The sequence below is a fragment of the Mustela putorius genome, unplaced genomic scaffold, assembly GCF_011764305.1.
Source record: "Mustela putorius furo isolate JIRA1106 unplaced genomic scaffold, ASM1176430v1.1 tig00003853_pilon_pilon_pilon, whole genome shotgun sequence".
Taxonomy (NCBI): Eukaryota; Metazoa; Chordata; class Mammalia; order Carnivora; family Mustelidae; genus Mustela; species Mustela putorius.
Window position 1 is genome coordinate 46,293,792 of NW_025422005.1, and position 16,463 is coordinate 46,310,254.

General features: G+C 43.2%; 1 protein-coding gene and 1 pseudogene across 3 annotated transcripts in view; both read right to left on the reverse strand.

Moving 5' to 3' along the window:
• DAB1 (DAB adaptor protein 1) overlaps nucleotides 1-16,463 on the reverse strand; it is a 1,133,694-nt gene that overhangs the window by 666,474 nt on the left and 450,757 nt on the right. The gene's annotated exons all lie outside the window — the stretch shown is intronic.
• Nucleotides 11,625-12,893, reverse strand: LOC101671105 (annotated as a pseudogene).

Here is a 16,463-nt window from a genome sequence, read left to right on the forward strand (position 1 = left end):
TTTGGATTTTACAGGCATATTTGCCATCAGTGTCACACCAGTGGGCAGACTGGTGGTGTGGAAAGAGACAGGCTTTGCAGTCGGACAGCCAGATTCTAATCCTTGGCTCTAGCTTTAACCGAACTTGCAGCCTCCAATAAGTGTGTTTTTCCCCTCTGAGCTTCCCTTTCAATATCTGATAAACCAAAGTCACAGAATCTAATGCCTACAGTTTTTATAAATAAAGTCATTGGTGCAAAGTGAGTGGCACTGTGCCTGACACTTGGTAAGCATTCAATAAATCTTCCTTTCTTCTAAAAAGGAAACTTCGCAATTTAAACAACTAAGAGCGAGGGACAGCCCTGCCCTAGGCAACATAATATTTCACCACTGCAACTGGATTACAAGCAAGAAGGTAATTCAGGAAGTTGCTGACCTGTGTTCCTCGGGGCCAGAACAGCATGTTGCTTTCATAAAGAGAACGAGAGGTGATACCTTCTAGCGGCCTGCACTATGAGTCAGGAGCGAGTTCACCTGGGTCTCTGGCCTTCTGCCCTTCTCCAGAAATAGGTCTCAGGTTGCCCCCACCCAACCTGACATTTTAAACAGGCATAGAGGAAAGCCCTCAATCTTGCTCTGCACAAACATGGCTAACTCCCTCATTTCCAGGAATCGAAGCCTGGCCTGACTGATGCGTGGAAATGTGCCTCCTGCTTTTAACTTCAGCTGATCCCCCTGGACACGGTCCCTGACCTGGTGACAACTGCTGGCTCCTAGCACTGGATGTGGCAGGCCCATCTGATGAGGGAGAAGGTAGAGAAATAAGTCATGGGCCTCAGGACCTAGAGGAAAAGATCTCCATCCCTGTCGTGCTCGATGATTTGAAATCTTAGTTTTTACACTCATAAAATGAGTAGCTGGACCTACATCCCAGGAAAGCTGGGTCTGCAAATAATGTAGATATTAGGGATCTGGGACTTGGGAGATCATGTATCTACATTCTTTTCCATTATGTTTATCCATATCCCTTCCCATTGCTGTCCAGCTTATAAAACATTTTAATCGTCGAGTACTTGTTACCCCAACTCTGTAAAGAAGATTTAATTCCTTTTCCTCCGTATTTTTAAGGATAGAAATTGAAGTGCAGTGAAGCTCTGGGATGTTCTTGAGTGGCGTTTAGGCTGTGCTGGGATGTGAAGCCAGGTCTTCCAATTCTAAAGCCCCATTTTTTTCACACTGAATTCGAGAAGGGAGACTGGCAAGTACATCCTCAAATTAGAGCCCTGGACAAGCAATGTTAGAGTAGCTGTCACCAGTAGTGAGTCCAATGTGCCCATTTTAGAGGTGGAAAAATGGGGCTCACAGTGAGAAATAACTTGCCTTGGGTCATGCCACTGTCGGAGGCAAAACTACAGTGTGAGTTCATCTCTGCCCCTCTTCCTGACTCCCAAGCCAGTCATTGGGCTCCGAGCTGAAATTACAGACTGGGGACTGTGCGCTGGGTTCAGCTGTTTCACATGCACGCACGATCTGCCCTAATACCCCTCTACAGTGAGATTTATAAATGGAGACTCCGAGAGGTTTAGCAACTGACCCCAAAACTCAGTCTGGAATGCAAAGCTGGAGCTCAGCCCTGGTGCGACTGAGGTCGGCTCTTTCCCCTGCACTGAGCTGCAGCTTGCCGTGGTCAAACCTGAGCAAAGGCACGATACACGCCCTCACTTTTTTTTTTTTTTAAAGATTTTATTTATTTATTTGACAGAGAGAGATCACAAGTAGGCAGAGAGGCAGGCAGAGAGAGAGAGGAGGAAGCAGGCTCCCCGCTGAGCAGAGAGCCCGATGTGGGCCTCGATCCCAGGACCCCGAGATCATGACCCGAGCTGAAGGCAGTGGCTTAACCCACTGAGCCACCCAGGCGCCCCACACGCCCTCACTTTTCACTCAGATCCCTTAGGGTAGAGTCACTCTAGGCAAGTTTGCCAAAAACCAGTTCCCTGGATGACCAGCTTGCAAAGCACGCAAACAAACACAAAAACTACATTTCTCAAAATTGCATGGAGCTGGGGCACCTGGTGGCTCAGTGGGTTAAAGCCTCTGCCTTCCGCTCAGGTCATGATCTCAGGGTCCTGGGATCGAGCCCCGCATCGGGCTCTCTGCTCAGCAGGGAGCCTGCTTCCTCCTCTCTCTGCCTGCCTCTCTGCCTACTTGTGATCTCTGTCTGCCAAATAAATAAATAAAGACTTAAAAAAAAATTTAAAATGGCATGGAGCTTTAGAGTAAATTTTTATAGAGAGTGTATCTTTTTTTCTTCCTCCTTCCTTCCTTACTTCCACCCTCTCGCCCTTTCTTTCTTTCTCTTTCTCCCTCTCTCCCTCCCTCCCTCTTCCTCTTTCTCTTTCTTTCTCTCTCTTTCTCCCTCCCTCCCTCTCTTTCTTCTTCCTTCCCTCTTTCCTTCCTTCCTTCTCTCTCTTTCTTTTCTTTTCTTTCTCTTTCTCTCTGTCTGCCTCCATGAATAGAGTATTATAGCCTCCATGTGTTCAGGTTATATTTTATGCTTTTTGATAGAAGGGTGTCTGCATGCGTGTGTGTCTCACAAGAAATTCACTCCACAAGAATTTATTGAGCATGTGGTATATTCAAGGCCAAAATGGGCCCATCCTATGTGAATAAGATTTTCTATTTTTCTCAACTTTAACCACTTTGGTTATTCTTGCGCCAGTTTCACAAGTGGCTCGTGAGTTTTCACTGTGTATTTCTAACACTTGAACTTGAAACTCACAGCACTTCTTACCACTGACAATGCACAGGAGGGGACAGGTCCCTGGGATTCATTCAGAACGTGTCCTTCCTGTTAGCTGTGTGTGTGTGTTGTTGCGACTTCTCTGGGAATGAAAACACCATGGAAGCCCCGAACTCTCCAGACCTCTTCCATGTGTGTCTTCCATCACCCGGCTGTCACAGATACAGCTCGGATCCTTAATATTGGCGGGACTGGTTTCTGTTAATTAGCCATTTTTCTTTCTTAAACGCAAGCATCTGATTAGTGATTAGATCACAGGCCTTACTTAAAGCAATTAGGAATAAATACTTCAGCTTTGTTCAATGAGGTAGGATCTAGGCAGCTTAATCTTATGGGGAAGAACAAAGAAACTTCAGGAAGAACACACTGGTTGTTTCCGGACTTACTCTGCGACTGGCACCTAATCTGTACCACAGCAGTGGGATTTCAGAAATAAAAGTTTCTTAAAGAGAATGCACAATGCTGGCCCCAAAACTGGGGCACCGCCCAATTCCTTCGATCGATGCTGTACGTAAGTACTGCGGGCTGACTTATATTTCAGCACCAGGCTGGGGACCGCAGTACAAACACGAAGGAAGTCATGGTCTTTGCCTTCATGCTCATGTAGTCTAGTGAGGCCTAAAGAAAATCAGCACACGATTACTAAAAAGCTCGAGTCATCTGATAAAAGAAAAGCACGGAGAAGTCACACAAAGTATAGGAGTTTAGGGGTGGGAGGTGCGGTGAAGGGAAGGACCGTGAAAGAGAGGGTGGCTAACTTGAGAACATAAAGGAAGGTTAGCCTATGTAGAGGGTAAATAATGATGTGACGGTGGGAAGTGGCAGGAGATAGGACAGGAGAGGAGGAGACATGGGCAGATCACGCAAGGGATCACGCAAACTGTGTCTGGGAATTCGGACTTTAACTAGGGCAGTTTGCAATCACGAGAAACGCCAGGAGCAGATTTGCTGATTGGAGAGCTCATTAAGGTCACAGTGGAGACAACAGACTGAGATGGACATGCGGAGGTGGGAAGTCCAGTGACCAGTCTACTTCAGTAGTCTAGGCCAAACAGGAGGACAAGGGCTTCTAGGGGGTCACGTCAGTAGAAGAGATGGAAAAGAGGAAGCTCAGGAAAGACGAGCAACTTTCTTTCTCCCATCCCTACTGAGTGGTGAAGCAGGATTTTGAAACCAGTTCAAGAGGGCCCCCGAACCCTGTCGTTTTCCCACTGCACCCGAGGTCCCCGCCCTGTGTAGAGGACAAACAGGGTTGGGAGATTAAGGAGTGGGGTGTGAAATGGGCTGGGGGGAGAACACACTGGAAAGGGAGAGACCCACTCGCACCGGTGCACGAAGGGGATCCTGGAGAAAGGAAGAGAAAGGGATCCATGTTTATCGGTCTTGCTTCCCAAACTTTAAAAGTGCGTAAGAATTCCTTGGAGATCTTATTAAGGTGCAGATTCCAATTCAGTAAGTTTGGGTTGCAGTTGGAGATTCTGCACTTTTTAATAAGCTCGCAGGTGAGGCCCGTACCACTGGTCCAGGGACCACAGTTTGAGAAGCAATGGTGGAGGTCCCGTTAGGAGCCCAGGGCTTAAGGCAGACCAGGAATCGAATCCTGGAGTTGGCACTTATGAACGGTGTGACCTTGTGGAATGTATTAGTTTACAGGGCTGCTATAGCAGAATGCCAAAACCTGGGGTGCCAAACACGACAGAAAGCTATTGTCTCACAGTTCTGGAGGTTAAATGTCTCAAATCAAGGCACCAGCAGGGTCGTGCTTTTTCTGACAGCTCTGGGAGGTGAGGGTGGGAGGAATACTTCCTTGTCTCTGCTAGTGCCTGGTACTTGCTGGCAAAATCGGGGGTCCCTTGGTTCACAGACGTATCACCCCAGTCTCAGCCCTGCCTTCTCGCTCTGTACCTACACATTGTCTGCCTTCTGGGAGTGTCTGTCTCTGGGTCCAAATGTCCCCTCTCCATAAGAACACCAGTTATGTTGGATTAGGGTCTACCCTAATGACCATTTAAACTTGATTATTTCTATAAAGACTATTTCCAAATAAAGTTATACTCTAAGATACTGGGTGTCAAGACTTCAGTATGTCTTTTTTTGTAGGGGGGCATATTTAACTCATAACAGGCAAGTTATTTTACATCTCTGAGTCTTGGTTTCTTTACCTGCATAATAGGGATAATAATTCCTACTTTAAAAAAGTTATTTATTTATTTGTGAGAGAGAGGGCATGAGCAGTGGGGAGAGGCAGGGGGAGAGGGACAAGCAGATTCTGTGGGGAGCCCTATGCAGGGTCTGATCCTAGGAACCTGAGATCGTGACCTGAGCCAAACTCAGAAGTTTAACTGATTGAGCCACCTGGGTGCCCTGATAATTCCTACCTTATAAAGTTAAATTAATGAATTTAACTTTATTAATAAAAATTTTTTTATTATTTATCATTATTTATTTTATTATTTTGTACTTATATGTAAATAACATTTATATATATATACATAAATAAAAGTAAACATCTATATTCACAGTATATCATTGATTATGAAATTATCATTTAATTAATATTAATAAAATTAACTATAATAATAAACTGATAACATAAAATATATAATAATATAATAGAATATATAAATAGATATTAAATAACATAGATTAATTATTAAATAATTTATTATTGGTAATAATAACAGATTAAATGAATAATAAAGGCAGAGTACCAGCACACAGGGAAGTATTACTTCGTGGGCACTTAAAATCCATCTCCTTTAACTGTCACCACCACCCACCCTGTAATGCAGGCATCATTATTCCCACTGGATATCAGAAGAGACCGGGACTCAATAAGGACAAGAAGCTGGCACAAAGTCACACCATTATTAAGATTTAAAACTCAATGTTCTCCAAAGCCCGTGATGTTTATTCTCACTCCGAGGTTGACTGGGGGTACTGACAGTGGAGGCAGAGTTAAAAACTATTTCCTGCAGAGGAAACAGCACAGGAAGATGACGATTATTATTTTTTTTTTTAATCAGGGAGAAACATGTGCCTAATGCAGATGCTGGTTTCTAAGTACCCAGAATCACAGATGAGGTGCTCAGAGAGCGCAGGGTTTGGAGGAAGGAGGGGGCAAAGGCCAGATGGTAGAAGAAGTCCAGGGGATGAATCCTGTTCACTAGTTTTTTGTCAGCCTTTTTCAAGTTGCAAGGCAGCACTGGCGATTTTTTTTTTAATAGGCCACAGAAATTTACAATCAAAATTTCAAAGCTAAAAATGCCTCCATGCCATCCTGGAAAATATTAAACAAAACAAAGCAAAACAAAACACCTGAGTGCTTTCCAGCCAACAAAGAGAGAAACGTGTAGGCTGTGATGAGTAATTGAACTTACTTTTGTCTGTTTGCAATAAACATTTGCAAAACACATTATCCTTTTGACATTTCCGTGAGGATTGCTTATACTCTATTTTCTGCAAAATGCCTTCCGTTCTTACCAGGTTCCCCTAATTACCTCTCTGGAAGAAGACCATCTTAGCCCTTCAGAGCCATTATCAATTTTAAACAGTTGATTCCTAATTTTGGTTGATGTTGCTGTTATACTGAGCTATCTCTTGAGCGTGGAGAGCCAATGACATCCTAAGGTACAGATAGCTATGAAGAGCCTGAGAGCCAGCCAGAAGAGTGATGGGGATGGAAGAGCAGGCAGGAGTTTGATGATATTCCTTCCGTGTTTGTCAGTCCTATGGGCCTTGCGTGGCCCACCAGTGGTAAGGGAGCGACGGTGCCTGGGTTCTGATGCTCTGTCATTTTCAAGCCACGTGGCCTTAAGAAAATTGCTTGAACATTCTATGCCTAAATTTCCTTATCTACAAAACTGGGATAAAAATAGAACCTATTTCACAAAATTATGAGGATCGAAGAAGTATAAAGAGCTTAGTTATATGCATCCTGTGGTATGTCTTCAATAAATGGTAACTGTGATTGTGATTTTCTTTGCTTGGCATGGAGAATGAGACTGTGGAAGTCAGAAGACCTTGTCACGTGCAGAGTGTGGAATCTCCCTGATTTCACTAACAAAGTGGACTTACCTGGCATCCACATCATGTGGAGTATTATAGGACATAGTAATGATTCTGTAGGTGTTTTGTTTTGTTTTGTTTCTAATTGTAATGGGATGCCACTGGGGTGCTTTTTAGCAGGGCAGTTGAATGATCAGATTAGCATTTAACAAAGTTATTCCAACTACTCTTTGGAGTCTATTCTAAAGTCTACTCAGAGTAGACGGAGTCAAGGGTATGCCAAGAAACCAGGCAGGTGAGGCATTTCCAAGGGCATCAACCATGGTCATGAGGGGGGGGGGAGAGAAGGAGTGAAGTGGACTCAGCCTGTGAACTGCAGACAGCTAGCTCCCAAGGACTCGGTTGTAGCGGGGGGAATGTGAAGGAACGGTCCAGGATTTCAGAACAAGTACACGGAAAGAAACTTGTGGAAAGATAGGCAGGCTTCTATGAATACTCCAGAGTAATGGCAAAAAGAACAACAACAAAAAGGAATAGGAATGTCTGTATGGAAAGGAAGACGACCAGAAACTCAGAGATTTGTGGAAGACTTGTGCTCTCCACAGGGCCCTGCAGCACTGCGGGCTGACGGGGCACCACGGTTAAGGTCTGGCAGAAGAGGAAGCTGCCGTACTTGAGGAACGCTGTGCTGGTCCCTTCTGCACAGGAACCATTCAACTTTGAATCGGTGCTTACTCACATTATGCAGGTGTGGTCTTGCCATCAAAATACACAGTAATGCCCTCCGGCATAGAAAAGACTCTTGTATCTCCATCTTATAACATGGTCCCATGGTTATAACAAAGTTCTCAGAAAATACTCATTGAATTTGCAAAGTTGTTGAGTAAAAGAGAAAGCATATATTAACCAACAATGTTTTTGAGAGTCTGTGTTACACTTTGTGAAGACAGAAAATGATTGGGAGATGGATACTGACCTTCTCTACCTACCTTTCCTTTCCCTCTCTCTTCTCCCTTACCTCCTTCTGTCTTGTCTATTTCATATATATGAACATATATATATGTGTATATACATATGTGTTTATATACACACACATATATATCACACACGCACAAACCTGTACCCAAATACACATGCACAAGTGTGTACACACACACACACACACAAACATGCACCCACAAACACATGCACAAGTGTATACATACACACACACACCCCCCCCCACATACTGTACCAAAAAGGAGAATGAGCAACAGGGACTCCAATACTGAATCTTTGCACAGATAGAGTCTGGGCCTGCGTGACGTGGGTCTCATCCTCCTTAGACCAACAGGCTAGCTAACTACGGCATGCCCTCTTCATGATAAAGTACACAAAAGCAAGCCCCGTTCTACAATCCAGTCTGAAGCCTCTGCCTGCACCACGCCTGCTTATATCTCATTGGCCAACACAGTCATAAGGCAGAATCCAAGGCCAAGGCACGGGTACATCAAATCTGCAGAATCTGTAAAATTACCTAAAAGGTATAAGCACCAGGAAAGATCTAGACCCACGGTTAACTTGGACAAGGCCTTTGAATCGCCAGGTGTCCTCACCTCTATAAACAGCTTGGATCAGATCCATGAGTCCTACAGAGTGAAATCTAGCCCTCCAGTAGAATACAAAATGGATTTAGAGGGCACATGGAATTTAGTCAACTCTAATATCTAATACGTGGCATTAGCCGACATTGAGCACAGAAAGCGATGATGACTCACTTTTGACTTTGCTTTCAATATTCTCAGCTACATCAAGGAGAAAGGCCAAGTGAGTGCCTGTGACAAGCCCAAAACCTTTGCTGACTTCCCCTTTTAACAATGTCCCTAGCAGACCACAGCACTGAGTGAGAATTCCCAGAGTGCTTTGTTTTCGTTTTATTTATTTATTTATTTAATTTGTTTAAGATTTTATTTATTTATTTGACAGAGAGAGAGAGAGAGAGATCACAAATAGGCAGAGAGGCAGGCAGAGAGAGAGGGGGAAGCAGGCTCCCTGTTGAGCAGAGAGCCCAATGTGGGGGCTCCATCCCAGGACCCTGAGATCATGACCGGAGTTGAAGGCAGAGGCTTACCTCACTGAGCCACCCAGGCGCCCCCATTTTATTTTTGACTACAGTGTATTTATAGCAAGAGATGCTAGATTTCATTTAGTTATATAAAGTATCTTTAAAAATAGATGTATTTATATAAAAATTACATGTATTTATTAAAAACAAAAAAATACATGTATTTAAATAAAAATACACATATTTAAATAAAAAGAGCTGATTTAAAGAAAATACAAAGTAAATTATTGGTGACAGGCAGAGAGGAAAAAGTCATGGCTATGGGCTTGAATGATTGAAGTTTGGGAAATTCTGGATTTGATCATCTTTATGGTTCCGAGATCCTATGATCACTGCCAGCTTCATTGCTCTACCTGTGGTCTCCACTTCCACCCCAAGGCTTTCTCAGAGGAAGATGAGAAGCCTTCTCTTCTGATGGCTTATCTGACCCTTCATTTCCCCTCCCCTCTATGTTTGAGCTGCCCAGCTGCCAATATGACTACCCAGCCAGATGTATTTGATTGACATGCTCATTCCTGCACAATGGGCCAGAGTCAGTCACCCCGTGGCTGTCCCTGCCCTTGGCATTGTGACGCATGGGCCCAGATTCCAAATGTCATGTCACATCTCCTCATGGCATCAAAGCACCCTTGAGAGCAGGAAACCCTAACAGATGGCTGAAATGCCTTCAAAAAGACTCCCCCAGACAGCTCGGGAGATGCACAGAGCCCCGTCGGTGGTGATGGGTTGCAACATATGCTCAACAAAAAACGCCAAAGGGAAGAGAGGTTCCCACACCCACCGAGACCACAGAGTGTTGGTTCAAATGCTGGGTATCAGCTGCCTTAGCCAGAGTGCCATTTGCTTTTGTAAAATATCTGTTAAATCCCTGATCTCAATGCTTAGCATGCTGGACTTTTAAAGGTAGTGATGGAAAACTTTTTATTTACATTGAATATTTCATTACAAAGCAGATGAATGGGGAAAGGTCATTTTCTCTCAGCAGTGGACTGTCACTCCCTCTGGTCCAGGAATTCCTAACCTGCATTTTCTGGATCCTTCAGAAGCACACAGCTGGTCTTAAAGAGGCCTGTGAACCTTCCAAAATTACCGGCAAACATTTGTGTGTGTGTGTGTGTGCACCACATACAGGTTTCTGTGGAGAAAGAGTCTCAAACTTTCGTTTGGAATTTCAAAATGGTCCCTGTCTCATTAGAAACCACAGGTCTAACAGGGCTCCTTAGAGAGAATGTGTGGGGCAGAAAAATGTCAAACCAAAACAAAACAAAATTAAACTGCAGTGTAAGAATCTTTAACATTTTCACATTAAGAAAAACATTTGCTCTTTACCATCCCCATAATTTCAAAAGGGTTATTTTAGTATAGCAGGACATGTAAAAACATTTCAGGAAGGCCATAAGCTCAGATTAAAAACATAAATTAAGCTTTGTTTAAAAAAAAAAAATCACTACATTGTCCATTTTCGTTTCACTGGTGGCCAGCACCAATCTGTGGGCCAGGATCTGGGAAGCCCTGATTTCAGAGTGGGAATTTCCTACTCAGCATGCAAATCTTTAGAAAACTATGGACTTCTTGGGATTCCCCATGGCTGAGTTCATGACACCACCCCCCACCCCACCCCATCTCTGTTCCTGGACCACCTGAAGAGAAGTCCTTTATCTTTGACTCCACTCCACTGTGACACCTGCTACGACACCCCACGGCCAGGATGGTGGGTTCAATGCAGCGACTCATCTCATTGACTATGGGATGGCTACTGACTAGGCCCCCCGTGTGGGCCACACTGTGAGCTAGGCACTGGATATGCAGAAGTGCTAATCAACCCTTCCTCGAAGGACTTCTACTGTGGCAGAGGGGACGACAGAAATAGTGTAAGTGGGGACTATTCCCCACTCTACTGCCCTCTCCCACATTGTCAAAGGAAAAAAAGAAAGAGTGTCTGATGCTTTCCAGGCTGTATCACATAATCTATGTTTTGTTTCAATGTGGGGAACCCCAAATAGCACTGAACGATTGAATTATTTTCCCCAAAGGAATTCAAAATGCCTCTTCCCTATAGAAGCGTGTGACAGAGAATACAGAATGGAGGGTGTCGGAAGAAACACATTGAATACAGGCAGGAAGTTTGCAGACACCTCACTGCAGGGAGTTGGGCCTCTTTACCATGCAATGGTAATTCCAGTTCTTAAAGTAGGTTTTAAATGTTTGCCTCTGCAAATGCTGGGCTCCACTGACTCTTGCCCATGGGAAGAGCCCAAGGGAAGCAACTGGTGTCAGAGCACACAGTGACAAGGAATGGGACGAGACAGAGGGAGACAGCTGGCAGAATCTGGAGGAGAGACATAGATCCACTGAAATAGAAATGCTTCTCCTGATCACACAGCCAAAGTGTGGGGAAACTGGCAGCTGATTTCAAAATCCACTGTACAGTATGCAGACTTGTAGACAATTTTATGAGGGCTTTCACTCTTTCCCACTCCCCCCACCCATTGCTTTCTACTTTATTTTTTATTTATCTTTTAAAATAGTTGTCTATTTATTTGAAAGAGAGAGAGAGAGAGAACACACAGCATAAATGGGGAGAGGGGAAGAGGGAGAGAATCTCCAAGCAGATTTCCCGCTCAGGGGAGAGCCCCATTCAAGGCTCATGACCCATGAGATTAGGGCCTGAGCCAAAATGAAGAGTCGGACTCTCAACCAACTGAGCCACCTTGGCGCTCCTCCTACTGCTTTCTACTTTATCAAACAATAAAGCACAAACGGATACTCCCTGTGGGGACAGCAAAAGGACAGCAAGGGCAGAGAAGGTTCTCTCATGAAGAGAACCAACAGCAGAGACCCATCTTCACCAACAGGGCCAATACTGATTTCCAGGGAGGAGCAGGACATGGTCAGCTCAAATTTGGTGAGGGCATCAGGATGAAGCACCTACCCCAAACTTTGACCCCTGACAAAGATCTCGACACATCACTCAGGATAAGGGCCTTCAGATGATTTGATCCCATATTCCCCCCTTCTTTTTACCAGGAAGCACCTTAAGCGGCTATATAATTCCATCCAGAAGCCCACAGATTATCTCCAACTAAGGATTCTTACTGTATTAAATAGCACTGAGATGCCTGTAGCTTCTTTCATCTAGGTCTCTGCTGGAATCTTCTACCGTCAGCGATTTCTGTTTCAGAAGAAGGGGCATCTTACTATTTGTGGCTATGGTCTTTAGGGGGCCAAGCAGAAGGGTAATGAGTACTACCTGAAATTCAGTGGCTTTAAGATTCCTTCTATGAACTACCTTTGCTGCAGAGATGTCCAAACCAAGTTTATCAGCAATATCTTTTGGAGGCACAGAGGAAAGACAAGTGCTTCTGTGCATCCACGGAATGTCTTAGAAGTCAGCTACCATGTCATGTCTTAGAAGTCCTCTGAACTTATTACATGGAAAATGGTTAACCACAGCGTATGTTTCTGGGAGAGCCACCTGAATGTTATTACATCCATAAGCAATAGTTACATTTCTTGTGATATCCCATGCATGCAAAATGTCAGTTCTGGTCAATGAGATTTTAATCTCAATCTGATTCCCAGGACCCATGACTTCCAACTTTAAACGCAACTTGATCAGAAGCTTGGCAAAATTTCCTGGCGTTCCTCTGATTTCAACTTTTTGCTGCTTAGATCAGATATCACCATCTCCTTTTATTAAGCCAGTTCTGGAAGGGTATATGATTTTCCATTAGGAAAAACCACCTCAGCTGCTTCAATTATAAATTGTTTCTCATAATATTCACTGAACATGGTGACAATGACATAGAGAACTACTTTTGCCTTCATGAAGTCAGTTCCTGTGCATTCACGGAATACATTTCTCCTATTGGCTGCTAATTTGGAATTATTCACATTGATAATAGGAGGCCTTAAAATGATGGCACCATTGCTCTCATAGGTAACCAGGTACAGGAGTTTATTTTCAGCAATGCATAAATAATGTTCAAGGAGCACTTTCATTCTTAATACTGTGTTTGATTTTCATTTAATGTCTCAAGTTCTAAAGTCCTTAGTTAAGAAAGCCTCTCTGACTATCTTTGCATAACAGACTGAATTGAGTGGATTTTACCAGATAGCTATAATTGGCAGGAATCTAGCAGGTAAGTAGATAGGTAAGTAATAGCAGTTACTGTCAGGTAAGCCCCAACCTATCACATAGGTTCTCTCAAGACATGTGATAGTGATATTTCCCTTTCAGTTGAAAAGCCAAGGCACAGAGAGATTAATCACCTTGGCAAAGGTCACAGAGCAAGCCAAAGATAGCCAGGACTTCACTGACATAGCGTTAAGAATCAAAGAAACAACCACAGGGGCCAGGACCCAGGTCTCAACTCCTAGTCTGTTGCCAGTCTTCAGTTTTGGGGACATCAAGATTGAATGCTATTCTCCACAATTTATAGGTATCCAAACAATTAGAAGATTCATAAAGATGACTGAATGGTTGGAAAATATCCCTATTCCTCTTGCAAAAAGGAACTGTGATTAATATAAAGAAGGTAAAGCTGAAATAAATTGGAAACTTGGAAAACATGATGAATTTTAGAATGAACCAGAGAATATAAGATTTAAGGGAATTCAAAGGTATCCTGCCAAACTTAATGGAAATGCTGAGGCACACAGGATGTAATTATTTTTGTGATATAATGTGACATAAAGTGATATAATTATTTTTGCACAACAAACTAGTAACAGAGTAGGAACTAGAATTTACTTCTCCATGTCCAGGCTCAATATGCAAACCCCCCAATACAAGGAATTTAGAAGACGCTATACCGACACATGAACTATGAAGAAGAAATTTTCATCAAACTGAGGTAACAATTATTTTCTCCCTGAAAGTACAGACTCTGGAGGACATGACATTTTGTTGTCAAGGGAAGACATGGGGACAAAGTCCTGAGGTAAATATAGTACAAGAGATTCTTGAGCTGTAGTCTTGGGCAGAGAACCAGAATAAATCCAACAACAGGTCCATTTTATTTCCTGGAGCAAGATCTGTGACTCCCAACATTTCAAGCCCTAGATGACAACCTTAATACTATTCCCAAGTTCAAAGGTTTTACTTTCTTATTTGCTGTTACTAAAGCCCTGGGCCTTTGAGCCTTGGTTTTGCAAGGACAAGACTCAGGCCTCTGAGGAGTGTGAAAACAGATTCCATTCCCACTCAGATGAAAGCCTCACGTACAAACATATCCAGAGGTAACTCAATTTTCTCCTAAATCCACTCCAGTCAGGCTTTTGCCCCCTCCACCAGAACGAAAGCAACTTCTGTCAAGGTCATCAGTGACCACAACGTTGCTAACACAACACTCACTTCTCAGTCCTTACTGACTGCAGCATCACACAGCACAGGTGGTCACCCTCCTCCATGAAGCACATTCTTTACCTGACTCCCAGGACACTCCTCTCCCTTGGTGTTCCTTTTCTCCCCTGCTACTCCTTCTTAGCCTCATTTGTTGATCCCTCCTGTCTCTTCAATCCCTCAAGATCAGAGCTGCCCAGCCTTCCACCCATGAACACGTTTCTTTCTCTACCAAGACTGCCTCTGGAAGTGATCTCAGCCAGTTTTAACATCTGTATATATCATCTATGGGGTGAAAACTTCCAAATGTGGTTAACTCTACACTCAGCCTTCAAAATACAGCCCAACCACTTTTCATCACCCTCCAACACTATCACCATCAGCTCTTGCCTGGATTTTTGCAAAAATAATTGTGTCCACTCTTGCCCCCTTAACATTGATTTTTTTTCCCTAAAGATTTTATTTATTTATTTGAGAGACAGAGATCACAAGTAGGCAGAGAGGCAGGCAGAGAGAGAGAGGGAAGCAGGTTCCCTGCTGAGCAGAGAGCCCGATGCGGGACTCGATCCCAGGACCCTGAGATCATGACCCGAGCCGAAGGCAGCGGCCCAACCCACTGAGCCACCCAGGCGCCCCTCATTGATTTTTCATCTAGCAGTGAGAGTAATCTTTTTAAGACATAGGGCAGAAAAAAAAATCATTGTTTCTTGCCTCTGCCTTCCTGTGGTTACTTGTCGCACAGTGAAAACCAAAGTCTCCATTAAATTTCTCACCTGCTCTTTTACTATACTATTCCTATTTCAGCCTACTCCAGATGCATAGATCTCCACCTCTTCCTCACACAGGTCAAGTACAACTGAATTTCAAGGCTTTCACACTTGGCATTCCCTCTGCCAACAGTGCTCTTCTCCTAGATAATGGAGGCTCGCTCCTGCATTTCCTTCAGGTCTCTGCTCAAAAGTCACCTTGTCAACAAGGCTTTCCTGGACCACCTGTATTTTATAGCAGCTCCCCTCCCTCCTCTGTACTGTCATGACAGCCCTTGTCTCTACAGCAGTTATCATGATTGTACATGACTGTACAAGCCATCCAAGTGTTCTTCTGTTGTCCTTATGCAAATTCCATACTTAATGGGGATTTTGCTTATTTGGTTTACTGTTCTTCTGCTACCACCTCAAATGGTTTCTGGCACACAGTGGCTACTCAATAAATAGCTATTGAATAAAAGAACCAACTTAACAAATCTTGTCCAAGGATCTATAATCAAATTCAGGGAGCAATGCACTTAAATCCACCATGAAGAGAGGAAGCTTCTGTTCCTTACACGCATCTGCCTTGATCCTCCAACCATACTCTAGGCTCCCTAAAGGATTTGATTCCTTACAAAATATTAAAAGTGAATAATATCTTATGTAATAGGGCAGAGAAGAATTGTGGTCCTAGATCCAGGCTGCCTGGATCCAAAGCTCACTCTTGATTTCTTACTTGCTATTTGTCCTTGGGCAAGTAACTGAATTTCTGTTTCTCAGATTCCTTGTCTGCAAAAGAGTGATAATGGTAGCACTTACCCAGTAAAGTTACTATAAGAACTGAAGAAGACCTATTGCATTTAAGGTGCCTAGAAAGGGACCTGGTGCATAGTAAATATTTAAGTGTTAGCTCATGCTAGCTCACTAAGAACAAATTATCCAATTAATATTCTTGTTTGTTCTCCAAGAAGCTTTTTTAGGGGAGTTGCATATATACCATATATACATACATACACGTATAGTGTATGTATGTGTGTATATATGTATATACATATATATGTATGTGTGCATATACATGTGCATGTGTGTATGTGTGTATATACATATATATGTATGTGTGCATATACAGTGTGCATATACATGTATACATGATATATATGTTACATAGATATACATGTATCTATATACACATATGTAAATAGATGTATGCATTTATGTATTTAAATATTGGCTTACTTTTTTCCTGTGTCCAGCTTCTTATAAAGCAGATATAAGCACTTCTTTCTTCCCGAAGATGATCCATTTCACCAAATATTAATAAGCCACATAAATTTTCCCTAATATTTTATAGGGGTCTTGGAAGAGAGGTCTTCTATCACTTACTATAGCAAAATGTGAAAGACCTTCTTTGGACGTTTCTCTTCTCCACCAGCATTTGCTCTTTCACTACACCATCGACCAGACTTTTCCTTTTCACAT